Here is a 26,399-nt window from a genome sequence, read left to right on the forward strand (position 1 = left end):
ACCTTTTTTATGTAACGGGTGAATAAGGGCACATTTCCAATCCTCTGGTAATTTTTCTGTTTCCCATATTTTTGTTATTATTTTTGTGAGCTCTTGCAACGTCTTTGGTCCTAGGTTTTTTAATAGCTCTGCAACAATGCCATCTTCGCCAGATGTTCTATTATTTTTTAAGTTTTTAATGTGACATTTGATTTCTTCCTGTGTTGGTGGTAATGAATCCGGTTGAGCGTTGGCACTGATTTCTTTGGGAAACCTTAAACTAGGTTCTGGGCAATTTAGTAGGTTAGAAAAATATTGAGCCAATACTTGACAGTTTTCCTGGTTTGTTAGGGCTAATTTACCATCTGGTTTTCTGAAACATAAATTTTGAGGGATATATCCTCGTATTTTATCTGCGAAAGTTCTGTAGAAGTCTCTTGTATTATAGTTTTGGAAATTTTCTTCTATGGCATCCAGTTGTGCCTTTGTGTACTTTCTTTTTGCTTGCCTAATAGATTTTGAAACCTGTTTTCTAACCTCGTTAAATAAATGTAGACTTTCTTGTGATTTTTTACTGTTATATTCTTGAAATGCCTTTTTTCTCCTTTCCAATGCATTTTCACAGTCTGAATCCCACCAAGGGTGTTTGAATATCTTTTTCAAGGGAATAGTTTCCTTAGCTATCCGCGTGATTTTAGAATGAAATTCTTCCCATGTGTTTGCCTTTTCCTTCTCCCATTCTTCTTTTACTTTAGATTCTTTAATCTTCTTGGTGTCATATTTCTGTATTTCTGTTTTCTTCTGATGACTTCTTCGTGCTGTAAACTTGATTTTAATTCTAGTTAGGTAATGGTCTGAATCAATGTTTGCTCCTCTGCGTACTTGGACGTCGTAAATTTCTTTTTGTACTGGGTATGAAATCGCCACATGATCTATTTGAAACTCGCCAATTTTTTGTATAGGAGATCTCCATGTCTTTTGTTTTCTTGGACATTTTCTTAGAGATGTTGACATTATCTTCAGGTTATTCTGCTTACATAGTTCGACGAGCCTTGTACCATTTTTATTGGTAAATTTATGTGCAGGATATTTGCCTACGGTTTTTTGGTGGATTTTCTCTCTACCAATTTGGGCATTAAAATCGCCGAGTAGAACTTTTGTATCATCTTTTGGAATCTTGGCCATTATATTCTCCAAATTTTCCCAGAACTTTTCTGTTTCTATGGAGTTTTTCTTGTTGTCTCTGTTTGTGGGAGCATGAACATTAACCATTGTGTATGTTTTGTTGGCACATTGTAAGCGCATCGTCATTATCCTATTATTTACGGGAGTAACTTCCTTGATGGAGCTGAGCACGCTCTTGTGTATGATAAACGCCATCCCGAGATGGGGGGCTCCTCTTCCGATTCGTTTATCCGTCTTGCTCTTAAAGATGCGATAGTTGCCATAATCTGATGTTTCTTCATCTGTAAAACGTGTCTCCTGTAAAGCTAGTATTACTATCTTTTGCTTTTCAAGTTCTGTTGTAAGGTTTAGAAGTTTTCCTGGTTGGATTAATGTATTTTTGTTAAAGGTTCCAATGTATGTAGGTGTTTTAAGTGGAAGTTTGCCAGAGAGCTCCGACTTTCTCTGATGTAATCGTGTAAGTCCAGGTTCCCCAGAATCCGAATTCCTGGTTGCCATCTGTTGATGGGTGGATTGGTTACCACCTGGGGTAATGTTGTTATTACTTGCACGAGTCATACTTGCTTGTAATCAAGTTGGTCCAGTGTTTCCACTGGGTGTTTAGAACCAGGGATTGTTAGTTCCTGGCGCATTATGACCAGCCGCACATTGTGTGAACAGACGCTGACCAGGGTGCCGATGGTTCCCACTTCAGACGCGTCCTGGATTTGGGTGTTGACAGTGCTTATTGTAATGGCGGCACTTACTCGCCATGACACAGCAACGTCTTCGGGTTCTGTGGTTTTTGAATGAGTGTGACCCTTGCCAAAAGTCACCCTCCCACACCCTCGTGATGCTGCCGCCTCGGTTGGGGACTGCTTATTTGGGTTTCCCCTTATTCGCAGCTGTCCACCATATCTGATGGATCGTTCGCTATCCGCCACCTGCGACCCGCCCTGTACCTGAGGCTCGGCTAGGGTATATATATATATATCCGCTCTCAAAACTCCGCCATTTCTCTCCCCACATCCACCACTGCTGGCGGCTCACCTCCAACTGCGCAACACTGCGCGCTGTTAACAGCCAACTGCCCAACACTACTAATAGCAACTATTTCAACAATGCCCACCAGCCACAGACTGCACACAGCACAGCCAGTGATTTTCATACAGAGCGCTAGGTGACGTTACCAACTTAAAAACATAAACAGCCTACCTACATAGCCCTCATGCTCCCCACAAAAAATTTTACAAATTGTTTTGGCCAGTGGCCAATACATATTTGAAAAAATTTTGCATAATTACAATAACAAAGAAATCAAATGCACACGAGCGCTAGGTGGCGTTACCAACATAAAAACCTAAACAGCCTACTTACAAAGTCACGCACCAACAGGGACGAATGTGCGGGTGCATTATCGTGGCGCAAGAACCATGAATTGTCTCGCCACATTTCCTCACTGTCCGCCACGATAGCTGAGTGGAGCCGGCACGGTAGCTCAGCGTGTTCGGCCAGAGAGCTGGTTGGCCTCTGTAATAAAAAACTGAGTGAAAGGATCAACAACGAACCTGAACAGATGTCATGTGACGGCCGCAACGAGCAAATACAACGATCAACAACGAATAAAAAAAAAAGAAAGAAAAGAAACGGGCACGTTAGCTCAGCGTATTCTGTCAGAGAGCTGCGTGCTCTCTGTAATAAAAAAATATATAAAAAAACTGAGTCAAGGAAACATCGATCAACTTGAACGGATGTCTTGAGACGTCCGCCCAGACCAAACGCAACAAATTATATCGAACAAAAAAAAAAAGTGGTCAGCATGGCGGATTGCCGTCCTACGGGCCCGGGTTCATTTCCCGGCAGGGTCGGGGATTCTCTCCACTCAGGGACTGGGTGTTGCGTTTCACCATCATTTCATCCCCATCCGGCGTGCAGGCTTTCCTATGTGGCGTCGAATGTAATAAGACCTGCACCAAGGCGGCCGGACCTGCCCGTAAGGCCAATGGCGCCAAACGCTCATTTCCATTTTTTCCTTCTCACTTTTTCTCGCAGACGTCGCAACACGTCCCGATAGTACCATCGATTAACACTTTGCCCCTATGGCACGCATTCACAAAGAACTAATCCTTTAAAGTCAAAGAAAACTATCGGTATGGTTTTGACATTTGACATGGCCTGTCGAGCTATTTTTTTGGTCTTAGAGAACTTTTGCCAGCCCGTTGCGTAGACTGAACCTTGGTCTCAAAATCATAACCGTAGACCCGCGTCTCATCACCAGTTATGATTCTCTTAAGGAACATCTCGTTCTCATTTAGGCTGTCCAAAAGCTCTTCATAGATTACCAGGCAAAAATCTTTCTGGTCTTGACTCCTGAGCCATGAGACGAACTTGGCGGCAACATTTTGCATTCCAACATTCAAAAAAAATGGTTCAAATGGCTCTGAGCACTATGGGACTCAACTTCTGAGGTCATTAGTCCCCTAGAACATAGAACTAGTTAAACCTAACTGACCTAAGGACATCACACACATCCACACCCGAGGCAGGATTCGAACCTGCGATCGTAGCAGTCTCGCGGTTCCAGAGTGCAGCGCCTAGAACCGCACGGCTACTTCGGCCGGCTCAAAGATTGTGTGTCAGGATTTCATGACATGATCCAACTGAAGTGTCACATTCTTCCGCAATATCTCGGACAGCCAATCCTCGATTGGCACGCTCAGTTTCGTTGTTTCTGACATAAGCGTCGGCGGTTGACGTCGAACGGTCATCTTTAAGTTCCGTCCGGCCATTTTTAAGCAGTGTTAACCATTCATAACACCGAGTACGACTGAAGCACTCATCACGGTACGCTTCCTGTGTCGTTTGGTGTGTCTCCGTAAAGATTTTCTTTAGTTTCAAGCCAAATTTTATGTAGACGCTTTGCTCCTCGAACTCTGCCATCTCGAAATTCGAAACTGCGCGACACAACGTTCTACTTGATACAGCACAGACATACAACAATTAGACTTTCGGCAGTTGCAGATTAAACACAGGCGTGCGCACGGTGATCCTAACCCCATTTCGCTCCAACACACCATTGGCGCGAAATTACGAATGTTCCTGAATTTTTTGAACAGGCCTCGTATGTTTATAGCATTTTTATGTTCAGTTTTGACCAGAACTAACACAGGCGTGTGCACGGATCCTAACCGCATTTCACTCCAACACACCATTGGCGCGAAATTACGAATGTTCCTGAATTTTTTGAACAGGCCTCTTATGTTTATAGCATTTTTATGTTCAGTTTTGACCAGAACTATCACAGGCGTGTGCACGGATCCTAACCACATTTCGCTCCAACACACTATTGGCGCGAAATTACGAATGTTCCTGAATTTTTTGAACAGGCCTCGTATGTTTATAGCATTTTTATGTTCAGTTTTGACCAGAACTAACACAGGCGTGTGCACGGATCCTAACCGCATTTCGCTCCAACACACCATTGGCGCGAAATTACGAATGTTCCTGAATTTTTTGAACAGGCCTCGTATGTTTATAGCATTTTTATGTTCAGTTTTGACCAGAACTAACACAGGCGTGTGCACGGATCCTAACCACATTTCGCTCCAACACACCATTGGCGCGAAATTACGAACCTGAATTTTTTGAACAGGCCTCGTATGTTTATAGCACATTTATATTCAGTTTTGACCAAAACTATCTGCTATAACAATATAGGATACTTTTTCCAAACAACCTGTCTAATATGAAAAATCTTTTTATTTTTCTGTTGATAACATGCAGGGCCCGTTCGAGACCATTTTTCCACACAAGCATCGTATCACTGGGCGCTCTCTCTGCCACCCCCTCCCCCTCCTTCCCTCTTCCCTCGTGCTATTATACCCGTTTCAGTTTTCGCTACTAATTGTGATACGCACTGTATAGAAATCTTGCACTTGCACAGCCCTGGCGCCCCTCTCAGATTGACGCCCGAAGCGACCGCTACTAAAAAACTGTGATAAGTCCTCATTCAGAAATCATACAGTTGCTCGCCTCTCGCACCCTTCTCTAGTTCGCGTTCCAAGTGTCGGCTTGTGTTGCTTGGTCCCTAAACCGGTCTTGACAACATGTCATGCTTTATTGCGACAACATGCTTCACTGGTGTTCTTCATATGGTAGCTTTTATGAACTCTGTGTTTTCCCCCACCTTTGTCCACGTCACTGTCGATTCAACTTCGTTACCGTGCACTCAGAAACGGACGAAAGAATGTTAGACAATAAGCGTAAATAGATTAACTTCGATGCTGCTGCTGCTCCCTTCTGAGAAACGGTAGAGATACAAATACTTAATGATAACACACGTTGTGAGTGTGATTAATTCATTATAATACAATCATTTCGTCATCATAATCATCCATATCATACACTGCTGAACAAAAAACCCCTCGACATACGTTACGGTCGTCAGCCATATATGTTTTTCCCCCCCCCCCCTTCCCCCGACACTAGGTCATTGCCTCAATTCTTAGTTATGTGTCTCTCCCTGTTCCACCTACACCCAATTGTCTGACTACAAGTCTTGTTCACGTTAATTTTATTCCCGTTACAGTTATCATCACGTCTTTCACTGCAATCATTTGTCTGATCCATTTGTTTGTTTTCCTGTCCCTCCGAGCAATTTCACACATGCATCACTACAACAGCCCTGTTCTCAGTGACAGTTACTACAGATTTTGCTGAAACTCTAGTTCCGTCAAAATCTATGTATTCGAAGCAAAACGGCAATTTGTACTCGTTGCTCCGTCTCTAACTTGACTTACGACTTGCTAATGGTCCCTTGAGTTAAACCCACTTCTACAGCTGATAATTGTAGTGAATACCTTGTACAGAATGAGAAAAGAATTTTGTCTATTAGTTTTCCTTCTGTGCGCATAAAGATACTTCTTGGTTAGCAAATAGCGCGCCACGTGGTCACTCCAAGTACGACGAAAACTAAAGAACTAGCGCTGCGTATTATGCAACGATTTCAAACTGTTCAATGGCCAATGGCGGGCGCGGGCAGGTGAGACAGTTTGTAGTCAGAGATCGCTGCTCAAAGAAACCCAGAGCGAGGTATTCGGTGTCGGAGGGGGCGAAGCCAGAGAATAGCGAGGACAAGCTGGTGTTGCCTGACTGTGTGGATCCCCCCCTATCACAGCCACCACTGCCAAGGTCAACCTCAGAGCAGCGCTATGTTGCCTGCTCTCTAAGCTTTTAACAGTTCCCAGAAGCGTGAGCCACCCTCGAGGAAATCTGGTGCTCTGCTCCACGGCTTTCAGACGCAAACTACTTTGACGCAGGGGTCGTTTAAACACAAATTCACATTACTAGATAGGATTCAAACAATAAAACAAAAACTAAACAGTCCAGAGCTCGTACATGTGTAGAACTACAGTGGCTTGTAAATCAAAGAACATTACCTGCTTGAACTGCGAATCAATGATACGAAAAAGATAGATATATGCGGTCAGATACACCTTTAGAACATTTTCGGATGGATTTAGCCTTGTTGAGGAAAACTTATTACATAGTCTCCAGCACATTTATTTGTTAATGAATCGGCTTGGTCGTTAGGCCATTGAGTTCAGTTTTTCATAATTTCTATCTCTAAAAACTAGAGTGCGCTGAAAGTTGTTATGTATCGTTTAGTATGCTTGAGAAGCTTCTAAAAAGTCCACTGCCACTGTCTAAGCTTTGTCATTGAGTATATTTTCTCCATGTTTTCTGTTGTGAGTGAAAATTTACAGTTCTTCATTAATTTTTGGCCTTTGTTTACACTTTGATAAATGGATTATCACCAATGCTGTCAAAGACATTCTTGTGTCATTAATGTGTATAATTGTGGTAGATTTATTTGGAGTATTGTACCCAAAAGCATTTATATTTTCCTTAAAGTTAACGTGATAACTCTGTATGCTGCATTTTGTCTTCTTGGTACTCCAATTGGAAATTTTGCCTTTGTTAAATTTTATGTTAATTTTTATTCCTGATGGAAAATATGGGCAAAATATTTGTTTATTTATTTATTTATTTATCTACTTTGACTACAGATATGTTGTGAATCACGTTATAGTTATCCCTCACAATTTTTTCTATAATTTATCTACTTTGACTACAGGTATGTTGTGAATCACGTTATAGTTACGATGAATTTAGAACACTGGAGCGCATTTTAAAGTTGGCATTTATGTAGCTTTATAATGCTTGCTGGAAGCAATAAAGCAATATCCATAAAGTATGTTGGTGGCAATTGTTACCTCAATTTTCGTAACTGTGTCAGCAAACAGGAGAAATCAGGCGCTAGCATCTGATTACAGTCAACACTAGAGGCTGTTAAGTTGTTTGCCGAGGGTTTATACCAAGAAGCGATGTTAAATGAAATGAACACGTCTGATCAGTAGCAGGGTAGGCGAGTCGAAGACAGGTGTGTTGCCAGGTATCTGTGAATGACAGCATACATCGTGCGATTCCTCACACGATGCTAGGATCCTAACAGGTCTGTGTAAACCATACGTAAGTGTAACAGGGATGCTATGGGAACTTAGTTACCAATGAGACAGAAGTGATTCTCTCGAGAAACTTGGGTGAAGTTATAGAAACAGTGTACAGTGTGCAACAGGTATGTTGCATTTCTCGAATATCTAACATGGGATCAGTCAGAGTGTTGGGGTCGTACAGAGGCATCCAGACGTTTTCCGTTAGTCTCTTCCCAGGGGCAAGTATCGGTGCGAGAGACCAGGGCAGTATGACAATGTTAAGGCTTAACATTTTTTAATAAATTAATTTTGTAATTTTTTGTTTGTGTGTTAAGAGAAGAGCCTTTTATTATATTGTGCTTAGTTGTATTAGTTTTATTTTAGTACAATAATATTTATTTTGCCAGCTTTATAAACGAATCCGAAGGTGTCGTCTCGCCCAGGAGTAGAGATGGCGTGAATAAGACTCACCCGCAAAGACAGAACAGGCGTCATCGCTAATATCTTAAACTGAATATGATGATGATGATGACGAAGAATTATAGTCAAATGTTCTTCTTAAAAAATCTGAGCAGTTTTCATGCCGCATTGTGTGATATTTGCAACACTTTTTTCGCTAGTGGGAGCACCATTTTTTGAATGTCGCGGTTCTTCATTTCGCTCTACTAGCCGAGTCAAAGCTGACTAAAAGAGTTATAATAGGTGATGAAATTCGTGTCGTCGGATATTTTCGTACAGTGGTAGGGCGGAGTGTCATGAGCAACTTGACACCTCCTACCCTGTGGCGTCATGGTTGAGGGGCAAGGGCGGGAGGACGTTTAAAGGTCACTTTTAATGTTTTTCTTGAAAAACTTGAAAACGGCGGCTAGTAGTGAAAATGTTTCCCAGTACAATATTAAACTACATTAGACATCCTACAAGAAAGGTCCGATTCATGTGTTTTCTGGAGCTAATAGTTTCCTCATTGCAGGGGGAGCAAAAACTGCAGATTATTAAAGATAGTGTTTTAATCCTATAAGATTAACGTTTATTGTTAAATGAAGTTGGTTAAGAACAAGTGTTAAGTGTGTATACCTCATCTAAGTACAGTAGAGCCGTACTAATAAATAAATAACTTTTGAGTTCTGAAGGCCTGGAAGGGGGAGGGGGGATGTAGCGACACTTGTGAGAAATCCGGTATGCTGAGGGACCGGCACAGGGTGTGTCGCAAATGCTGCGCCACTACCTGCTCGGTCACTACCTGCTGCCGCTTGGTGTGGCTGAGCGCTCGGCTTGTGCCGGCCCGGGCAGCTGCCGAGGGACATTCACACTCCTCCAGTGCAGCCAGGCTACATTATTTCAGAATTCTTTTGGGCAAGGAAGAGTGGCCTTAGTCAGATTAGAAATCGGAGCTGATTTTGCCCCCACGATATCATGTCAACCATTAGTTGCAGCACAGTTATGCGTAAGGCCTTTTTCATTGGAATTTTTGTTGTGATTACTCTTACATGGGGCATAATTTTCGCTCAACCTCATATTTAACGATGTATTTTACAGAAACTATAGAAACCGAAAATGTTTTCCATCTTTCAAACCCTCACCCAAAATCTGCTATCATAGGAGTGGCAACCTCCTACCATGTATTAAGAGGAGCCAACTAAAGAATTTGGTTCTCGGTAGAAACTTTTTTCTTTAATTATTTCGAAATAAATCTCAATTTTCCCATACCACGCAGGGAAATGTACTGAGGTCTAATGTGAGTCCTGCTAGCAATTAGCGTTAAGGAATGCAATTTATGTCTTGAAGCAAAATGTATTCAATGTCCACTCAAACAGACATTGTTTCTAACATTCTCTACACAATAATACTGATTGTTAGAAAAGCTATGACTTTTCAGACTTCTTTAGTGTATCTTTTACCATTTGCAAGAGACTTTTAGCCGACTTTGTGACGTTTCTAGGGAAAACCACAAGGAGGTAGTCTCTCTTCGTCCCTCATTATATTTATTTACAATATTTACAGGATGATTATTTATTTACAATTTTTACAATATGGCGATCGGCGTGAACTGAATCCCTTTTCAATATTTACAAGTGTTGCTGTAGCTTCAGCCATTTCCTTTTCATTGTAATTTCTGTGCATTGGCCACGCAAGTAAGAAATGAGTTTATACTGCCGTCAACTTGGAGTCTTGTAAGGGCCTTAGAAACTATCTCATCTGCCTTAATTGCGGACTTATTTCATCTTTTCTCACCTAGATTTAAAACCAGTCGGTCAAATTGGTGCCCATGATATTCTGCGTCCTCTCTGAGAATTTTTACTAAGGAGTAAAGTTTGGATGAACCTTCGAAATTAATGTATTTATCCTCCGATTACATCCTTCTGAAACACTGTTGGTGCGGTGACGCCTTCCTGCGCAGTTCCATATATCCCTTGGCATGTCTTCACTATCCAGCCGTTGTGCAACAAAATAGTCGTAAAAATCCTGCCGTTTTTCATTATCTGGCGTTCTCTCCTGAATGCATAGCCACCCATCATCTAACATGTCCAGGGGAATGTGAGCCAAAGCGGAACACAATCGCCGGCCTTGGTGCCCGAGCGGTTCTAGGCGCTTCAGTCTGGAACCGCGCGACCGCTACGGTCGCAGGTTCGAATCCTGCCTCGGGCATGGATGTGTGTGATGTCCTTAGGTTAGTTAGGTTTAAGTAGTTCTAAGTTCTATGGGACTGATGACCTCAGATGTTAAGTCCCATAGTGCCCAGAGCCATTTGAACCATTTGAACCGGAACACAATCTTATGTGAAAACGAATTTCTTCGTTTTCCTTGTAGGCAATAACAAGGCCGCAATTCTGCATTTGCCTCTACAAGCACTGTTTGAAATGGTAGTTGCAGCCTTAAATCTTTGCATCAGGAAACAAATGGATGATTGCAGCTCCAAAATCCATCATCATAGCTATAGGATTCCATCCAGGTATGTTGCTCTTAACAGCTGTGAAAAAGCGGTCGTACGTTTCTCGCTCTTTATTGGGTAGCAAGGCGTACACGGTTGGAACTGTGTTGGTTTTCTCCTCAGAACTAGAAATATCGGCATGAACAATAAGTAACTGCCCAAACTGCTTTCTGGAGCTTTTGAACGTTCCATCGACAAAGAACGAATTGCAATCTGTTTCCCCTTTCGCTGGCGAACACCAACATCCTATCATTTTGGCCTCTTCGTCATCTGCAAGTAAATATTTGCTCCAATCATTCATTAGCAAATGATGTTCTTGCAGAAATATTCCTGCAGCATCGGTCGGATCTTGTGTAGATCACATGATCTTTGCCTGATGCGTTGCAGCGATCGTTTTGCACTCCTGTGTGACGGCAGTGATGTGACGATGTCGTATCCTTGATTGAACAGCGGCCCTACTTCTTCGGTGCAAACAGAAGAAATTTATGTGACCGTTTCTTTTGCACGCCTTTTGGCGTTTGCCACGTGTTTACAACAGAAGTACTGAACTGCGGTGAGCTACCTGTTTGGTGTCCATAGCAGTACTGAACTGCGGTGCGCTACATGTCTGGTGTCCCTGTTCAGCCGGGTCTCCTCACAAATGTCGCTCCACACAACTGTCCCAACCCCGCGTCAGGGAACGCACCTGCGACTCCCTCCTTTATATGTAAAGCGAACAGGCGATTGGGACAAGGGCCAGTTGTGCAGTCTCAGGATAAATCCAGGGATAGCTAATCGAGTAATAGGCTAGCCACGCGCTAACATGGAGCATATTGTACGACATCATTTTATCCCCCGCTAGTTGTCCTGGAATTCCCATCCAGTTAGGTGAGAAACGACTGAAGAGCAAGCTGGGTATTTTCGTATATATCATTTCATATTTATTTAGACGTCGTCTGGAGAAACAGCGTGCCTCAAATGAGTGATAAGTGTCCCTTATCGCAAAATTATTCGCTTGAGCATACTTACAGGCTGGTCGATGAGTTTAAGAGTGCAGTAGAGACGAAAACTGATGTGGTCTCATGCAGTGAAAACATTAGTGCAAAATACTTAACTAAGCTTGTAAGGTACTTGTATGAATAACGTAACGATCTGTCTCGAAATTAGTTAAAGGATCAGGTATTTGTTGTTTGACCAGTAAACGATCTTTCTAAATTTCCGAATAAAGCGTGGGGAAACGTATACAGGTTTCAGTTCACAAGAAAATTCCCATAGAACGACAGAGCACCTACAAAAAACGCACGATGTTTCCTTTTTTGCCGGCCAGAGTGGCCGACCGGTTCTAGGCGCTACAGCTTGAAACTGCGCGACCGCTACGGTCGCAGGTTCGAATCCTGCCTCGGACATAGATGTGTGTGATGTCCTTAGGTTAGTTAGGTTTAAGTAGTTCTAAGTTATAGTGGACTGATGACCTCAGAAGTTAAGTCCCATAGTGCTCACAGCCATTTGAACCATTTCCTTTTTTGTTGAAGAAAGAAATACGTAAATATTATGATCGGAAGAGGTCGCAAAGGCTACAAATTGTTGATGTCCCACACATGGACTGTAGTTGTGTACAATAAAATACACGATGTGGTAAGGTTGTCAAAAGAAGGATGGCACACTCAGTTCGATTCAGATGTAACATTCCTAGGCAACAAAATATTCCATCAAACGTAGCCGTATGGTACATGATGAATTGTAAGTAGGCACCTACACTACTAGCCAATAAAATTCCTACACCACGAAGATGACATGCTACATACACGAAATTTAACCGATAGGAAGAAGATGCTGTGATATGCAAATGATTAGCTTTTCAGAGCATTCACACAAGCTTGGCGCCGGTGACGACACCTACAAACTGCTGACATGAGGGAAGTTTCCAACCGATTTCTCATACACAAACGGCAGTTGACCGGCGTTGCCTGGTGAAACGTTGTTGTGATGCCTCGTGTAAGGAGGAGAAATGCGTACCATCACGTTTCCGACTTTGATAAAGGTCGGACTGTAGCCTATCGCGATTGCGTTTTATCGTATCGCGACATTGCTGTTCGCGTTGGTCGAGATCCAACGACTGTTAGCAGAATATGGAATCGGTGGGTTCAGGAGGGTAATGCGGAATGCCATGCTGGATCCCAACGGCCTCGTATCACTAGCAGTCGAGATGACAGCCATCTTATCCGCATGGCTGTAACGGATCGTGCAGCAACATCTCGATCCCTGAGTCAGCAGATAGGGACGTTTGCAAGACAGCAACCATTTGCACGAACAGTTCGACAACGTTTGCAGCAGCATAGACTATCAGCTCGGAGATTATGGCTGCGGTTACCCTTGACGCTGCATCACAGACAGGAGCGCCTGCGATGGTGTACTCAACGACGAACCTGGGTGCACGAGTGGCAAAATGTCATTTTTACGGATGAATTCAGGTTCTGATTACAGCATCATTATGGTCGCATCCGTGTTTGGCGACATCGTGGTGAACGCACATTTGAAGCCATCGCCATACTGGCGTATCACCCGGCGTGATGGTATGGGGTACCATCGGTTACACGTCTCAGTCACCTCTTGTTCGCATTGACGGCACTTTGAACAGTGGACGTTACATTTCAGATGTGTTACGACTCGTGGCTCTACCCTTCATTCGATCCCTGCGAATCCCTACATTTCAGCAGAATAATGCACGACCGCATGTTGCAGGTCCTGTATGGGCCTTTCTGGATACAGAATATGTTCGACTGCTGCCCTGGCCAGCACATTCTCCAGATCTCTCCCCAATTGAGAACGCCTGGTCAATGGTGGCCGAGTAAATGGCTCGTCACAATACGCGTCACTACTCTTGATGAACTGTGGTATCGTGTTGAAGCTGCATAGGCAGCTGTACCTGTACGCGCCATCCAAGCTCTCATTGACTCAATGCCCAGGCGTATCAAGGCCGTTATTACGGCCAGAGGTGGTTGTTCTGGGTACTGATTTCTCAGGATCTATGCACCCAAATTGCGTGAAAATGTAATCACATGTCAGTTCTAGTATAATATATTTATCCAATGAATACCCGTTTATCATCTGCATTTCTTCTTGGTGTAGCAATTTTAATGGCCAGTAGTGTAATATAGTGGCAATTGTGAAGTTCGGTCTGCTTTGTGAAATAGCTGGTCTTCTCAGTCTCCAAAAAACTTCTTGGAGATGGGTGATTTACTGACAATTCTGAGAGGTATTGCTGACTAGCTTGCTGTCGTATTTACATCTTATAATGATCAATTCATTACAGTAGCAATGGGCGTTCTTCAGAAAGTACTTTTGCTGAATTATTAAACAATCTTTATGCATCCATTTTAGCAGTTCTTGGGCATATATAACTCCTGTTTCTAAAATGTGAAGATTATTAATAACTGTATTGGGGACATAAATGAAGAATAAGATGCAATGATTTGCAATGAACAAGCAACCATACTATTTTTTATTCTGCTGGAGTAGAATTCTACCCATGGCGTAGGTCCAAAGTTGAGGCTGTTTTTGTTGTATCTCACCTTAAATGTTTGAGGAACAGTGACTATTTCATCCATTATTTTAGATTGTGCAGTCTTCTCTAGCTGCAGTGTTTAACCAGGGTGGAAAAGGGAAGTGAGTGGAGATGTGACGCCTACACAGTGTTCCCCCTCCTTTTCTACAATGATCTGAGCTTAAAATTGTCAATTTTGTTTTCAGAATAAATATACCCAATCCCAAATGTGAAAGAGTTAGCAGGGCTGCAGATGGTGATGCTTTAAAAGTAGCACCAGAGAACAAAAGTAGAACCAGAGAAGGGAGGAAGAACTGTACTGGCGAAGAAGAAGACCATAACCCGTAAGCCTCAAAATTAGGATTGGAAAATTAAAACAAATTATTTCCGTATAAAAATATTCGTTTAATTTATTTTCATTTAATTACATCAGAGAACTAAAATAGTTAACAAAACTGTTTCTTGTGCTTGTTGTTCAGTGTCGTACACACCCTTTTAATAATCCACCTCTCTGTTCCCTTGCTAGTAACAATGAAATCTCCAATGGACAGAAGTAAATCACCAGAAGTAGCTGGTTTATTAGTGCACCAGACTCGTTTCTGAAAGAAAGAAAGGAATGACATAAGACAATTTATGTGACAGATCAAGAGAAATTTAGTAACGTAACTTGCCAGCCATTCCTTCCACTGTTATGATTATGTAGATTCAAAAACTAAAAATTTCTATTAGCAGAATGAGAACTACATGTGCTCTTATAACACACAGGTAACTATTATTTTATGATACAGTAGATACGGATGTGCTTAAGGGTTGCACTAACAACTCAGAAACACAATAGCTATATTCAACAACTTTTTTTAAAAAAAAAAAAGCACAAATAATTTACACGTTGACGGGGCTAATGCTAGCTGAGAGCCAATTTCGTTGCTCTGAAACAGCAATGGACCTGTGGTCCTAACATTTTCACTAAGAGATCTGCAAGTTGTTCTCACAAGGGCAGAGGAGTGAGCAATATTTTCCGCTACGGATGTGGCTACCCGTGTGGAGTTGCTAGTCTCCCATCGGGCGCCTCCCCAGGTGGCAGATTGGAGAATGTTCACCAGATATGGTGGACACCGGGGAAATAAAATACCCGGGGCGGACCAAAACTAGCAAAACAATAACTGCTGCCTTGCAGTTGGGAGTTGGTTCTCCAAAAGGTTAAGGGAAGAAAACCCTGATTAAAAATCACCCGTCCCCTGGTAGGGGTTGGACGCAGGGTTGACAGCCTGTTCTGTAAAAACAACCGTTGCGAAACTTCTACAAAGTAGAGTCGGACGTATGAAGGAAGACGGACCTGGCATGGAAAAGGACAAAGAGGATGGAATACAAGTAGTAAATGAAGGAGGGAAAATTAGGAAGAAGAGAAATATAAGGCGTAGATCAGATCTATATATTGGTACTCTGAATGTGAGATCCCTATATCGACCAGGAGCACTGAAAGTAATGCTGGATCAAATAATGAGTCTGAAGCATAGTAGCACTACAAGAAATTAGATGGACAGGGAGTGGAGTTTTAGAAAAGAAAGAGGCGAATGTATTCTATAGCTGCAGTGAAAGAAATCACCAGCTGGGAACAGGATTTGTTGTACACCATCAATTATAGCATTTGGTAATAGGGTTTACTAATCCATCATTAATGCCCATGCACCAACAGAAGAATCGGACGAAGAAGAGAAAGAAGTATTCTATGAATCTTTGGAAAGAGTATATGATGAGTGGCCAGGGCATGATATTAAAATAATAGCTGGAGACCTTAACGCTCAGGTGGGGAAAGAACAGATTTATAGACCAATAATTGGCCCCCACAACAAACACGCAACAAGTAATGATGAAGGAACAAGGCTTATACTATATATACGAAGACAGTAACTTGTTCTCGAAAGAACAGTTGATGACTGTGCAGCTTTTCCCTGGAATAAATGATGACTAACTGAAAACCTCAGCTGCCGACAGGTGTTGTTGATATACCTCGGTGTGGACAGCTGAAAATTTGTGCCCCGACCGGGACTCGAACCCGGGATCTCTTGCTTACATGGCAGACGCTCTATCCAACTGAGCCACCGAGGACACAGATGAATAGCGCGACTGCAGGGATTCATCCCTTGCACGCTTCCCGTGAGTGGGCAAATGTCTATAAGGTACAATACATATGTAGAATTGTGGACGGTTGGGAATGTGAGTCTATTGTTCAAATGGCTCTGAGCACTATGGGACTCAACTGCTGAGGTCATTAGTCCCCTAGAACTTAGAACTAGTTAAACCTAACTAACCTAAGGACATCACAAACATCCATGCCCGAGGCAGGATTCGAACCTGCGACCGGAGCGGTCTTGCGGTTCCAGACTGCAGCGCCTTTAACCGCACGGCCACTTCGGCCGGCGAATGTGAGTCTCACGGGAAGCGTGCAAGGGATGAGTCCCTGCAGTCGCGCTATTCATCTGTGTCCTCGGTGGCTCAGATAGATAGAGCGTCTGCCATGTAAGCAGGAGATTCCGGGTTAGAGTCCCGGTCTGGGCACACATTTTCAGCTGTCCACATCGAGGTATATCATCAACACCTGTCGGCAGCTGAGGTTTTCAGTTAGTCATCAAGGCTTATACTGTTCGGAGCATCTAGAAATATGGTAATAGGATCAACACTGTTCCCACATAAAGAAATTAATAAGGGAACATGGAACTCACCGTATGGAAACACAGTAAACCAGATCGACCATGTGTTGATAGATGTGAGACACAAATCGGGCCTATCGGACGTGAGGAGTCTCAGAGGCCCAAACATAGATACAGAATATATTCTGGTATGGGCACCGGTGAGGGCAAGGGTATCTAACGCAGTGAAAGGAGACCACCCAGGGCACAGAAATATAATATAACAACTTTAGAATCAGTGTAAGCAAGAGAACAGTATCACGAGAAGATAACTCGGATTCTGGAAAACGCTGGAGAATATAACAGTATTGAATATCAGTGGGAAGCGATAAAAACTACGGTGGAGACATCGGCAAGAGAGACACTTGGAAATGGGAAAAATCAAGTAAGACCATCATGGTTTGATACTAAATGCGAAATAGTAACTGAAGGAAAGAACAAAGCATATAGAAGGACACTGCGATCACACTGTATGAGGAGGATAGTAGAAGAACACAAAGAAAAACGGAGGATTGAAAAGAGGACTCATCAAAGAAAAAAGAGAGAATTGATGAAAGCAAGTGTCAAAGAAATGGAGCTCATGAGAAGCAAAAATGAAATAAGAAAATTCTATAGAGAGGTGAAAGCGGCACAGAAACCTTTTGGTAGCAAAACAAGTTTAATAAAAGATGATACAGGGAATATAATAAGTGAAGGGAAGGGAATATGCGAAAGATGGCGCAGGTATTTTGATAGTCTCCTCAACCCTAGAATAACTATACCAGGGAACCCAACAGACACGAATGGGGAAGAGGATCCAAACAACACTACCCCACCATATATAGAAGAAGTGAAAACTGCCATGAAGAAATTGAAAAACAACAAGGCAGCAGGGACAGATGGTATTCCAGCAGAACTGTTTAAGCAAGGAGGCAGAGAGCTGGAACAAAGCCTTCTGAAAATGATCACCAGAATATGGGAAGAGGAGAAAATGCCCCAACAAAGTCCCATATATAAGAAAGGAGATAAGATGGAGTGTGGCAATTACAGAGGGATCACACTACTTAATTTGGGATATAAAATTATCTCTAATATACTATTCGACAGTATACTCCCGAGTGTACAGAAGGAGACGGGGCCGTACCAATGCGGATTCCTTCCTGGGAAGTCAACTATAGATCAAATATTCACCTTAAGACAAATCTGGGAAGAAACAAACGAATACGGAGTTGGCACGCATCACCTCTTCATAGATTTCAAAGCAGCTTATGATAGCATAAACAGAGAGCAGTCATATCAAGCTCTAGATGAACTGAGAATCTCTAGAAAGTTGGTAAGGCTGGTGAGAATGACAATGGGCGAAACACAAGGTAGTGTAAGAATAGGAGAAATGATGTCCAACACATTGAGAATTAAAAATGGAGTGCGACAAGGGGATGCATTGGCATTCCTTCTCTTGGAGAAGGTGATGAGAAACGCAAACCTTCTTAATAGGGGAACGATCTTCTATAAATCAGTGCAGATACTGGCCTATGCAGATGACATATATATAATAGCAAGAACCCAAAAAGCAATGGAAGAGACATTTACAGCTCTCGAACAGGCCAGTAGGAACATGGGGTTAATTATTAATGAACAAAAAACAAAATATATGGCAGCTGGAGAAGCACATAGAGAAAATATGCCAAATGCAATAACAATGGGCTGGGCGGTTTTTTAGGTTAGATGGCCTTGGGCAAGTACAGAAAGGGCAACAGCCTCAACGGGTGCGGGGCAAAGTCAGGACATGCGGGGACCAAGCAGCAATCGGTATTGTAATTGTCAACTGTCGAAGCTGCGTTGGTAAAGTACCGGAACTTCAAGCGCTGATAGAAAGCACCGAAGCTGAAATCGTTATAGGTACAGAAAGCTGGCTTAAGCCAGAGATAAATTCTGCCGCAATTTTTACAAAGGTACAGACGGTGTTTAGAAAGGATAGATTGCATGCAACCGGTGGTGGAGTGTTCGTCGCTGTTAGTAGTAGTTTATCCTGTAGTGAAGTAGAAGTGGTTAGTTCCTGTGAATTATTATGGGTGGAGGTTACACTAAACAACCGAACTAGGTTAATAATTGGCTCCTTTTACCGACCTCCCGACTCAGCAGCATTAGTGGCAGAACAACTGAGAGAAAATTTGGAATACATTTCACATAAATTTTCTCAGCATGTTATAGTCTTAGGTGGAGATTTCAATTTACCAGATATAGACTGGGACACTCAGATGTTTAGGACGGGTGGTAGGGACAGAGCATCGAGTGACATTATACTGAGTGCACTCTCCGAAAATTACCTCGAGCAATTAAACAGAGAACCGACTCGTGGAGATAACATCTTGGACCTACTGATAACAAACAGACCCGAACTTTTCGACTCTGTATGTACAGAACAGGGAATCAGTGATCATAAGGCCGTTGCAGCATCCCTGAATATGGAAGTTAATAGGAATAAAAAAAAAGGGAGGAAGGTTTATCTGTTTAGCAAGAGTAATAGAAGGCAGATTTCAGACTACCTAACAGATCAAAACGAAAATTTCTGTTCCGACACTGACAATGTTGAGTGTTTATGGAAAAAGTTCAAGGCAATCGTAAAATGCGTTTTAGACAGGTACGTGCCGAGTAAATCTGTGAGGGACGGGAAAAACCCACCGTGGTACAACAACAAAGTTAGGAAACTACTGCGAAAGCAAAGAGAGCTCCACTCCAAGTTTAAACGCAGCCAAAACCTCTCAGACAAACAGAAGCTAAACGATGTCAACGTCAGCGTAAGGAGGGCTATGCGTGAAGCGTTCATTGAATTCGAAAGTAAAATTCTATGTACCGACTTGACAGAAAATTCTAGGAAGTTCTGGTCTTACGTTAAATCAGTAAGTGGCTCGAAACAGCATATCCAGACACTACGGGATGATGATGGCATTGAAACAGAGGATGACACGCGTAAAGCTGAAATACTAAACACCTTTTTCCAAAGCTGTTTCACAGAGGAAGACCGCACTGCAGTTCCTTCTCTAAATCCTCGCACAAACGAAAAAATGGCTGACATCGAAATAAGTGTCCAAGGAATAGAAAAGCAACTGGAATCACTCAATAGAGGAAAGTCCACTGGACCTGACGGGATACCAATTAGATTCTACACAGAGTACGCGAAAGAACTTGCCCCCCTTCTAACAGCCGTGTACCGGAAGTCTCTAGAGGAACGGAGGGTTCCAAATGATTGGAAAAGAGCACAGATAGTCCCAGTCTTCAAGAAGGGTCGTCGAGCAGATGCGCAAAACTATAGACCTATATCTCTGACGTCGATCTCTTGTAGAATTTTAGAGCATGTTTTTTGCTCGAGTATCATGTCATTTCTGGAAACCCAGAATCTACTATGTAGGAATCAACATGGATTCCGGAAACAGCGATCGTGTGAGACCCAACTCGCTTTATTTGTTCATGAGTCCCAGAAAATATTAGATACAGGCTCCCAGGTAGATGCTATTTTTCTTGACTTCCGGAAGGCGTTCGATACAGTTCCGCACTGTCGCCTGATAAACAAAGTAAGAGCCTACGGAATATCAGACCAGCTGTGTGGCTGGATTGAAGAGTTTATAGCAAACAGAACACAGCATGTTGTTATCAATGGAGAGATGTCTGCAGACGTTAAAGTAACCTCTGGCGTGCCACAGGGGAGTGTTATGGGACCATTGCTTTTCACAATATATATAAATGACCTAGTAGATAGTGTCGGAAGTTCCATGCGGCTTTTCGCGGATGATGCTGTAGTATACAGAGAAGTTGCAGCATTAGAAAATTGTAGCGAAATGCAGGAAGATCTGCAGCGGATAGGCACTTGGTGCAGGGAGTGGCAACTGACCCTTAACATAGACAAATGTAATGTATTGCGAATACATAGAAAGAAGGATCCTTTATTGTATGATTATATGATAGCGGAACAAACACTGGTAGCAGTTACTTCTGTAAAATATCTGGGAGTATGCGTGCGGAATGATTTGAAGTGGAATGATCATATAAAATTGTTGGTAAGGCGGGTACCAGGTTGAGATTCATTGGGAGAGTGCTTAGAAAATGTAGTCCATCAACAAAGGAGGTGGCTTACAAAACACTCGTTCGACCTATACTTGAGTATTGCTCATCAGTGTGGGATCCGTACCAGATCGGTCTTACGGAGGAGATAGAGAAGATCCAAAGAAGAGCGGCGCGTTTCGTCACAGGGTTATTTGGTAACCGTGATAGCATTACGGAGATGTTTAATAAACTCAAGTGGCAGACTCTGCAAGAGAGGCGCTCTGCATCGCGGTGTAGCTTGCTCGCCAGGTTTCGAGAGGGTGCGTTTCTGGATGAGGTATCGAATATATTGCTTCCGCCTACTTATACCTCCCGAGGAGATCACGAATGTAAAATTAGAGAGATTAGAGCGCGCACGGAGGCTTTCAGACAGTCGTTCTTCCCGCGAACCATACGCGACTGGAACAGGAAAAGGAGGTAATGACTGTGGCACGTAAAGTGCCCTCCGCCACACACCGTTGGGTGGCTTGCGGAGTATCAATGTAGATGTAGATGAATGGGCAATTATACATTTGAGAGAGTTGAACATTTCAAGTATCTGGGCTCGACAGTTCCACATCTAAATGATACCTCCTATGAAATTAAGCAGAGATTAATACTGGCCAACAGAGCCTATTTTGCCCTAACAAGACTTCTATCCTTAAGGCTCCTGACTCGTACCACGAAATTAACTATGTATAAATCACTTATACGACCAGTGCTTACATATGCCTCTGAAGGCTCGACATTAACAACTAAAGATATTGAAATACCGGATGCATTTGAAAGAAAGGTACTTAGACGAATTATCAGCCCAATCTGTTAAAGAGGAAGATGGAGGAGGAGATACAACCATGAGTTGTATATCATATACAAAGACCAACCCATCAGAAGGATAGTGAAATCATCCAGACTGTGGTGGGCGGGACATGTGGCTCGCATGAATGATACAGAAGTACCAAAAAGAATATTACAAGGAAAGCCAGGAGGGCAGAGAGGACGTGGTCGACCAAGAGCAAGATGGGAAGATGGAATAATCGAAGATCTTAGGAAGATGGGCTATAGAAACTGGAGAGCATTGGCAAAGGACCGAGAGGAATGGAAGGAAATTGTAGAAGAGGCCAAGGCTCATCATGAGCTGTAGAGCCAAGAAAGAAGAAGAAGAAGAATAAGAAGACAGATGTGGCTGAGTGAACTCGGAACATTAGTGTGCTATCAAACTTGTTTCACATTAAAGATCATAAATTTGTTGCCCAATACATCAATGAAAAAGGCGTTAATACAAATAGTGCCCAGGACTGGTGTCATTTTTAGACTTGATTATGTCTGTTTTGGCTCTGTCTGCTAGATAAAACCAAGTACCATAGTTCTTTACAATACTGATGCAGTTGTAACATAGGGCCGATAAACGTGACCATTTTGGCATGAATTGTTTTTATGCACCTAGTTTATATAAATAACACGACAGTATACAATTCACAAAGTACTGATATCAAATGCATATTACTGCAGATAAACAATATGTGCTCAGAACTATTCTCATCAGTCAGTCATATGCTCCAGTTTTACACGGACGAGCTCGAAAAGACGAATTACGTCTTCTTTCAACGGACGAAATCAAGATATAAATCCGGAATCTTCATATTTTTCAAAGTGATTGGGACTTTCTTCTCCTTCGTGATTCTGACAAACAATTCTATCAAAATTCGGTAGACACTGTCTGAGTCTATCACTATTCTTGCCATCGTCAAAACTTATTCTCAAGTGAAACTGGGCCCGAAATCGCATGTTAAGTTACCCAGATTTTATACTCCGGTTAGACGCTATTCCGGGTTGGTACAACGCGTTCCTCGCACTATTCCGATAATAGAGGTTAACCAGCTGCTAAGAGGAGCTTGTACAATAGGCCCTCTATCCACCCCACTACATCACAAGAAAGAACTACAGTGTGTTTCACAAGTTACTGCGCGCCTTATGAATCACTTCCAACGCACTGCGCAGAGATGTCCGAGTATTGTTATTTTCCACAAAGTACATTGACACTATATGGAATGCAGATTTCAGTATCTAATGATACTAACAGAAGATACGCATATGTAGAGAATGTATGTTAGTCTCTGCACACTCTTCTGTACTGCTAGAGGAGAAATTGATTCTAAGCCATGCTTTCAGTTGTAGCGTTGTTCCAGGAAATGTGAATTCTCATACCAAGGGTGCTGCCCGTTTTTCAGTTTGGACAGACTATACCTTCCCAGCCGGCGGGGGTGGCCGAGTGGTTCTAGGCGCTACAGTCTGGAACTGCGCGACCACTACGGTCGCAGGTTCGAATCCTGCCTCGGGCATGGATGTGTGTGATGTCCTTAGGTTGGTTAGGTTTAAGTAGTTCTAAGTTCTAGGGGACTGATGACCTTAGAAGCATTTGAACCTTCCCAACATTTGCTGTCCAGTTCCCCTTTGTGAGTAGGAAAAATAGCTTCATTGAGCTCGTGTTTATATAGTGGAGTAATTTTCAGTTTACTGAATATTTATTTGCACTTCTTACGTGAACTTTTAAGTAAAATATGTTTCAATAACAATGGCTGAGACCTGTTTAATTTGTAAGTGTGATGTTGTCAGTGACCTAACTAGTGTTGCAGGGAGAGGGATTAGATTGGAAAATGTGGCACGCCCCGGCTCCCTTTCATTAAGAGTGTATTATAAAGCTGTGTAACTGTGTTGTAGTCACTTGATGGTGAGCTAATGAACATCATTTGTGTATGTTAATGATGATCATGATGTTTGGTTTGTGGGGCGCTCAACTGCGCTGGTCATCAGTGGCCGTACCAAGTCCCGGTTTCTTCACAGTCCAATTTTTTACACAGTCCAATCTCTGTGTATGTTAAGTCAGAGTAACATGAGATGCGCAAGTTACCTACACTGTATTCACCCAGTATTTGACGACGAGAGAACACAACGATTTCCAACGAGCTTTGCAGTTTGCATATAATTTCAAACCTTTTCTAAACTTTTTTCTCGCTGAAGCCCTTCGCTCCTCCCTCCCCCACAAAAAATATTAAAGAAGGGAAAAAAGTACCGCTCACTATGTTTTCATTGTTCCTGCAGTAAAACTGTTTCATCTGGCATGGCGTTTAAGTTTATTACTTCTTTACTAATCACTCTATCAATAACAGATTCCGCAGACCGTATTCGTATGTACTACTGAATGTACCTGCATAATGATATCTTTGTACGATACATAGTTCAGGATATGATACAACATAAACATTGAGATGCGTGAAAAACTTACTGTATGATTCATGGGAGACGAGCCTTTAAAAAATTGGGTGGTGTTAATGGCGAATTTAACTAAATGATTAGCCATCTTGTCCCGCCCCTCAATCTGCTCCAGTCTCCCCTGCAAAATATTCTCAGTCATGCACTCTCCAGTAGCAGGTGTAGGTATATGTAGAAGTGATGGAGAACTGCGTTATGGTAGTCAAAAGAATGGTGGCTTAAAACAATAATGAAGACGTTTTTGTCCTGAAGTTACTAGTACGTAGGCGCCATGTTACACACTTCTCCCCGACGCTCCATTGTCCTGATCCAACGAATGCTGTGCTTCCATCGTTTAACCAGGACCAGGCTTCGTCTTTCTGAAATTTTATTTGCTGTTAATGTAACTCCCAACTTGAATTTCTTGAGGGGTAATACCGCTGTAACGGCCTAAAAAAAGGGTGATAGAGAAGCAAAGGTGATAGAGAAATAACACTCGGGGTAGTTTTGAGCATATACTGTATACAAGTACATTACAACAAATGTTTGTCCGAAAATATTACAAAATGGCGACACTGCAGCAGTTCTTTCGAGACATGCTGAATTTGAGGCGAACAGCGGCACGTAGGATAAATGGTGCCAATTTGAATCCGGAAAAAAGAAAAAAATTATGTAATCTAAATAGCTAGAGACACAAGTAGGGGATTTTAAAATATTGATTTTTGTGTAATTAGCGACTGTTCGATTTTCGCTGAAAAAAGGTCAGTCATTTGTTAACAAATATTGTTTAAATTAACTAATCGAAAATCTCCGACGTGGTTCAATTTGAAATGTCGTTTGATAGTTGTGGCTAAATTTTAAAATAAATCGTTCGAGTTATGTTTCGTGCCGTTTTGAAACATCATGTCCCGAGAAAAAACCCGTTTGAAGTTTTCAAAAGTCTTATAGACATGAACAAATTAAAAACTTCTACTTTTAGAAAACTCTTACCATTAATCTGCTATTCCAGAACTGGATTGTCGTATTGTTGCCGTTGCTATCGAAATCGCATGCACTATGTTATCGAAGAACGGTTGAAAAGTCGGTCATGGGAACTTTGTTCTTGCAACGCGATGTCTTCACTGCACACATTTTACATTTAACATGTTGAGAAATAATAGAGAACACGGCAAAAAAATTTATAATCCTTAATCCACATCAAAATCCTGATTACTGGCTTTCAATTTTTTAGCGGAGACGCTGACTCCTTTCGAACTGCTCTCAGCCTCGTATACATTCTCTGGAAGCTTTGATGACATACTGTTTCGGCACCAAGTTGTATACGATGTTTTCGTACCTTTTCTGACCGAGTACACTTTCTTACCACTCATTCTTACTCGAAAGGCAAAACTGTTTAGTATAAGATCACAAATAAATTATCAAAAGTCAATACAGCACACAAAAATCAAGATTCGAAGCGTAATAATTGTCTTCTTATTACACGATACAGGCTTGCTGACGCCAAGATAACGTACTGAAATGCTTCTAACTATACCCAGACATTATGGGAGTAACGAGTTGTCGCAGATAGGCCGTTTCGGGTCATCCGAGGCGCTAGAGCAGGAGGTCGATATTCTATAGAACAGCTTTTTTTTAAGGGTTTAGACGTTTTGCCTCAGGTTTTAGAAGGCTCAAAGCATCTTTTAAGCTAATAAAAACTATGTTTTGAAAATCCTACAGTGGTCTTACTCCTTGTATATGTCACTAACAAGATATGAAATACACTCCTGGAAATGGAAAAAAGAACACATTGACACCGGTGTGTCAGACCCACCATACTTGCTCCGGACACTGCGAGAGGGCTGTACAAGCAATGATCACACGCACGGCACAGCGGACACACCAGGAACCGCGGTGTTGGCCGTCGAATGGCGCTAGCTGCGCAGCATTTGTGCACCGCCGCCGTCAGTGTCAGCCAGTTTGCCGTGGCATACGGAGCTCCATCGCAGTCTTTAACACTGGTAGCATGCCGCGACAGCGTGGACGTGAACCGTATGTGCAGTTGACGGACTTTGAGCGAGGGCGTATAGTGGGCATGCGGGAGGCCGGGTGGACGTACCGCCGAATTGCTCAACACGTGGGGCGTGAGGTCTCCACAGTACATCGATGTTGTCGCCAGTGGTCGGCGGAAGGTGCACGTGCCCGTCGACCTGGGACCGGACCGCAGCGACGCACGGATGCACGCCAAGACCGTAGGATCCTACGCAGTGCCGTAGGGGACCGCACCGCCACTTCCCAGCAAATTAGGGACACTGTTGCTCCTGGGGTAT

The 26,399-nt window shown here is 42.6% G+C and overlaps 1 non-coding gene across 1 annotated transcript; it reads right to left on the reverse strand.

Annotated features, from left to right (window-relative positions):
* Window positions 1–16,124: 16,124 nt before the first annotated feature.
* Trnat-ugu lies at window positions 16,125–16,198 on the reverse strand. Its single transcript has one exon. It is a non-coding gene; the product is annotated as a tRNA-Thr (tRNA).
* Between the last annotated feature and the right edge of the window lie 10,201 nt (window positions 16,199–26,399).

The sequence above is a fragment of the Schistocerca piceifrons genome, chromosome 1, assembly GCF_021461385.2.
Source record: "Schistocerca piceifrons isolate TAMUIC-IGC-003096 chromosome 1, iqSchPice1.1, whole genome shotgun sequence".
Classification (NCBI taxonomy): domain Eukaryota; kingdom Metazoa; phylum Arthropoda; class Insecta; order Orthoptera; family Acrididae; genus Schistocerca; species Schistocerca piceifrons.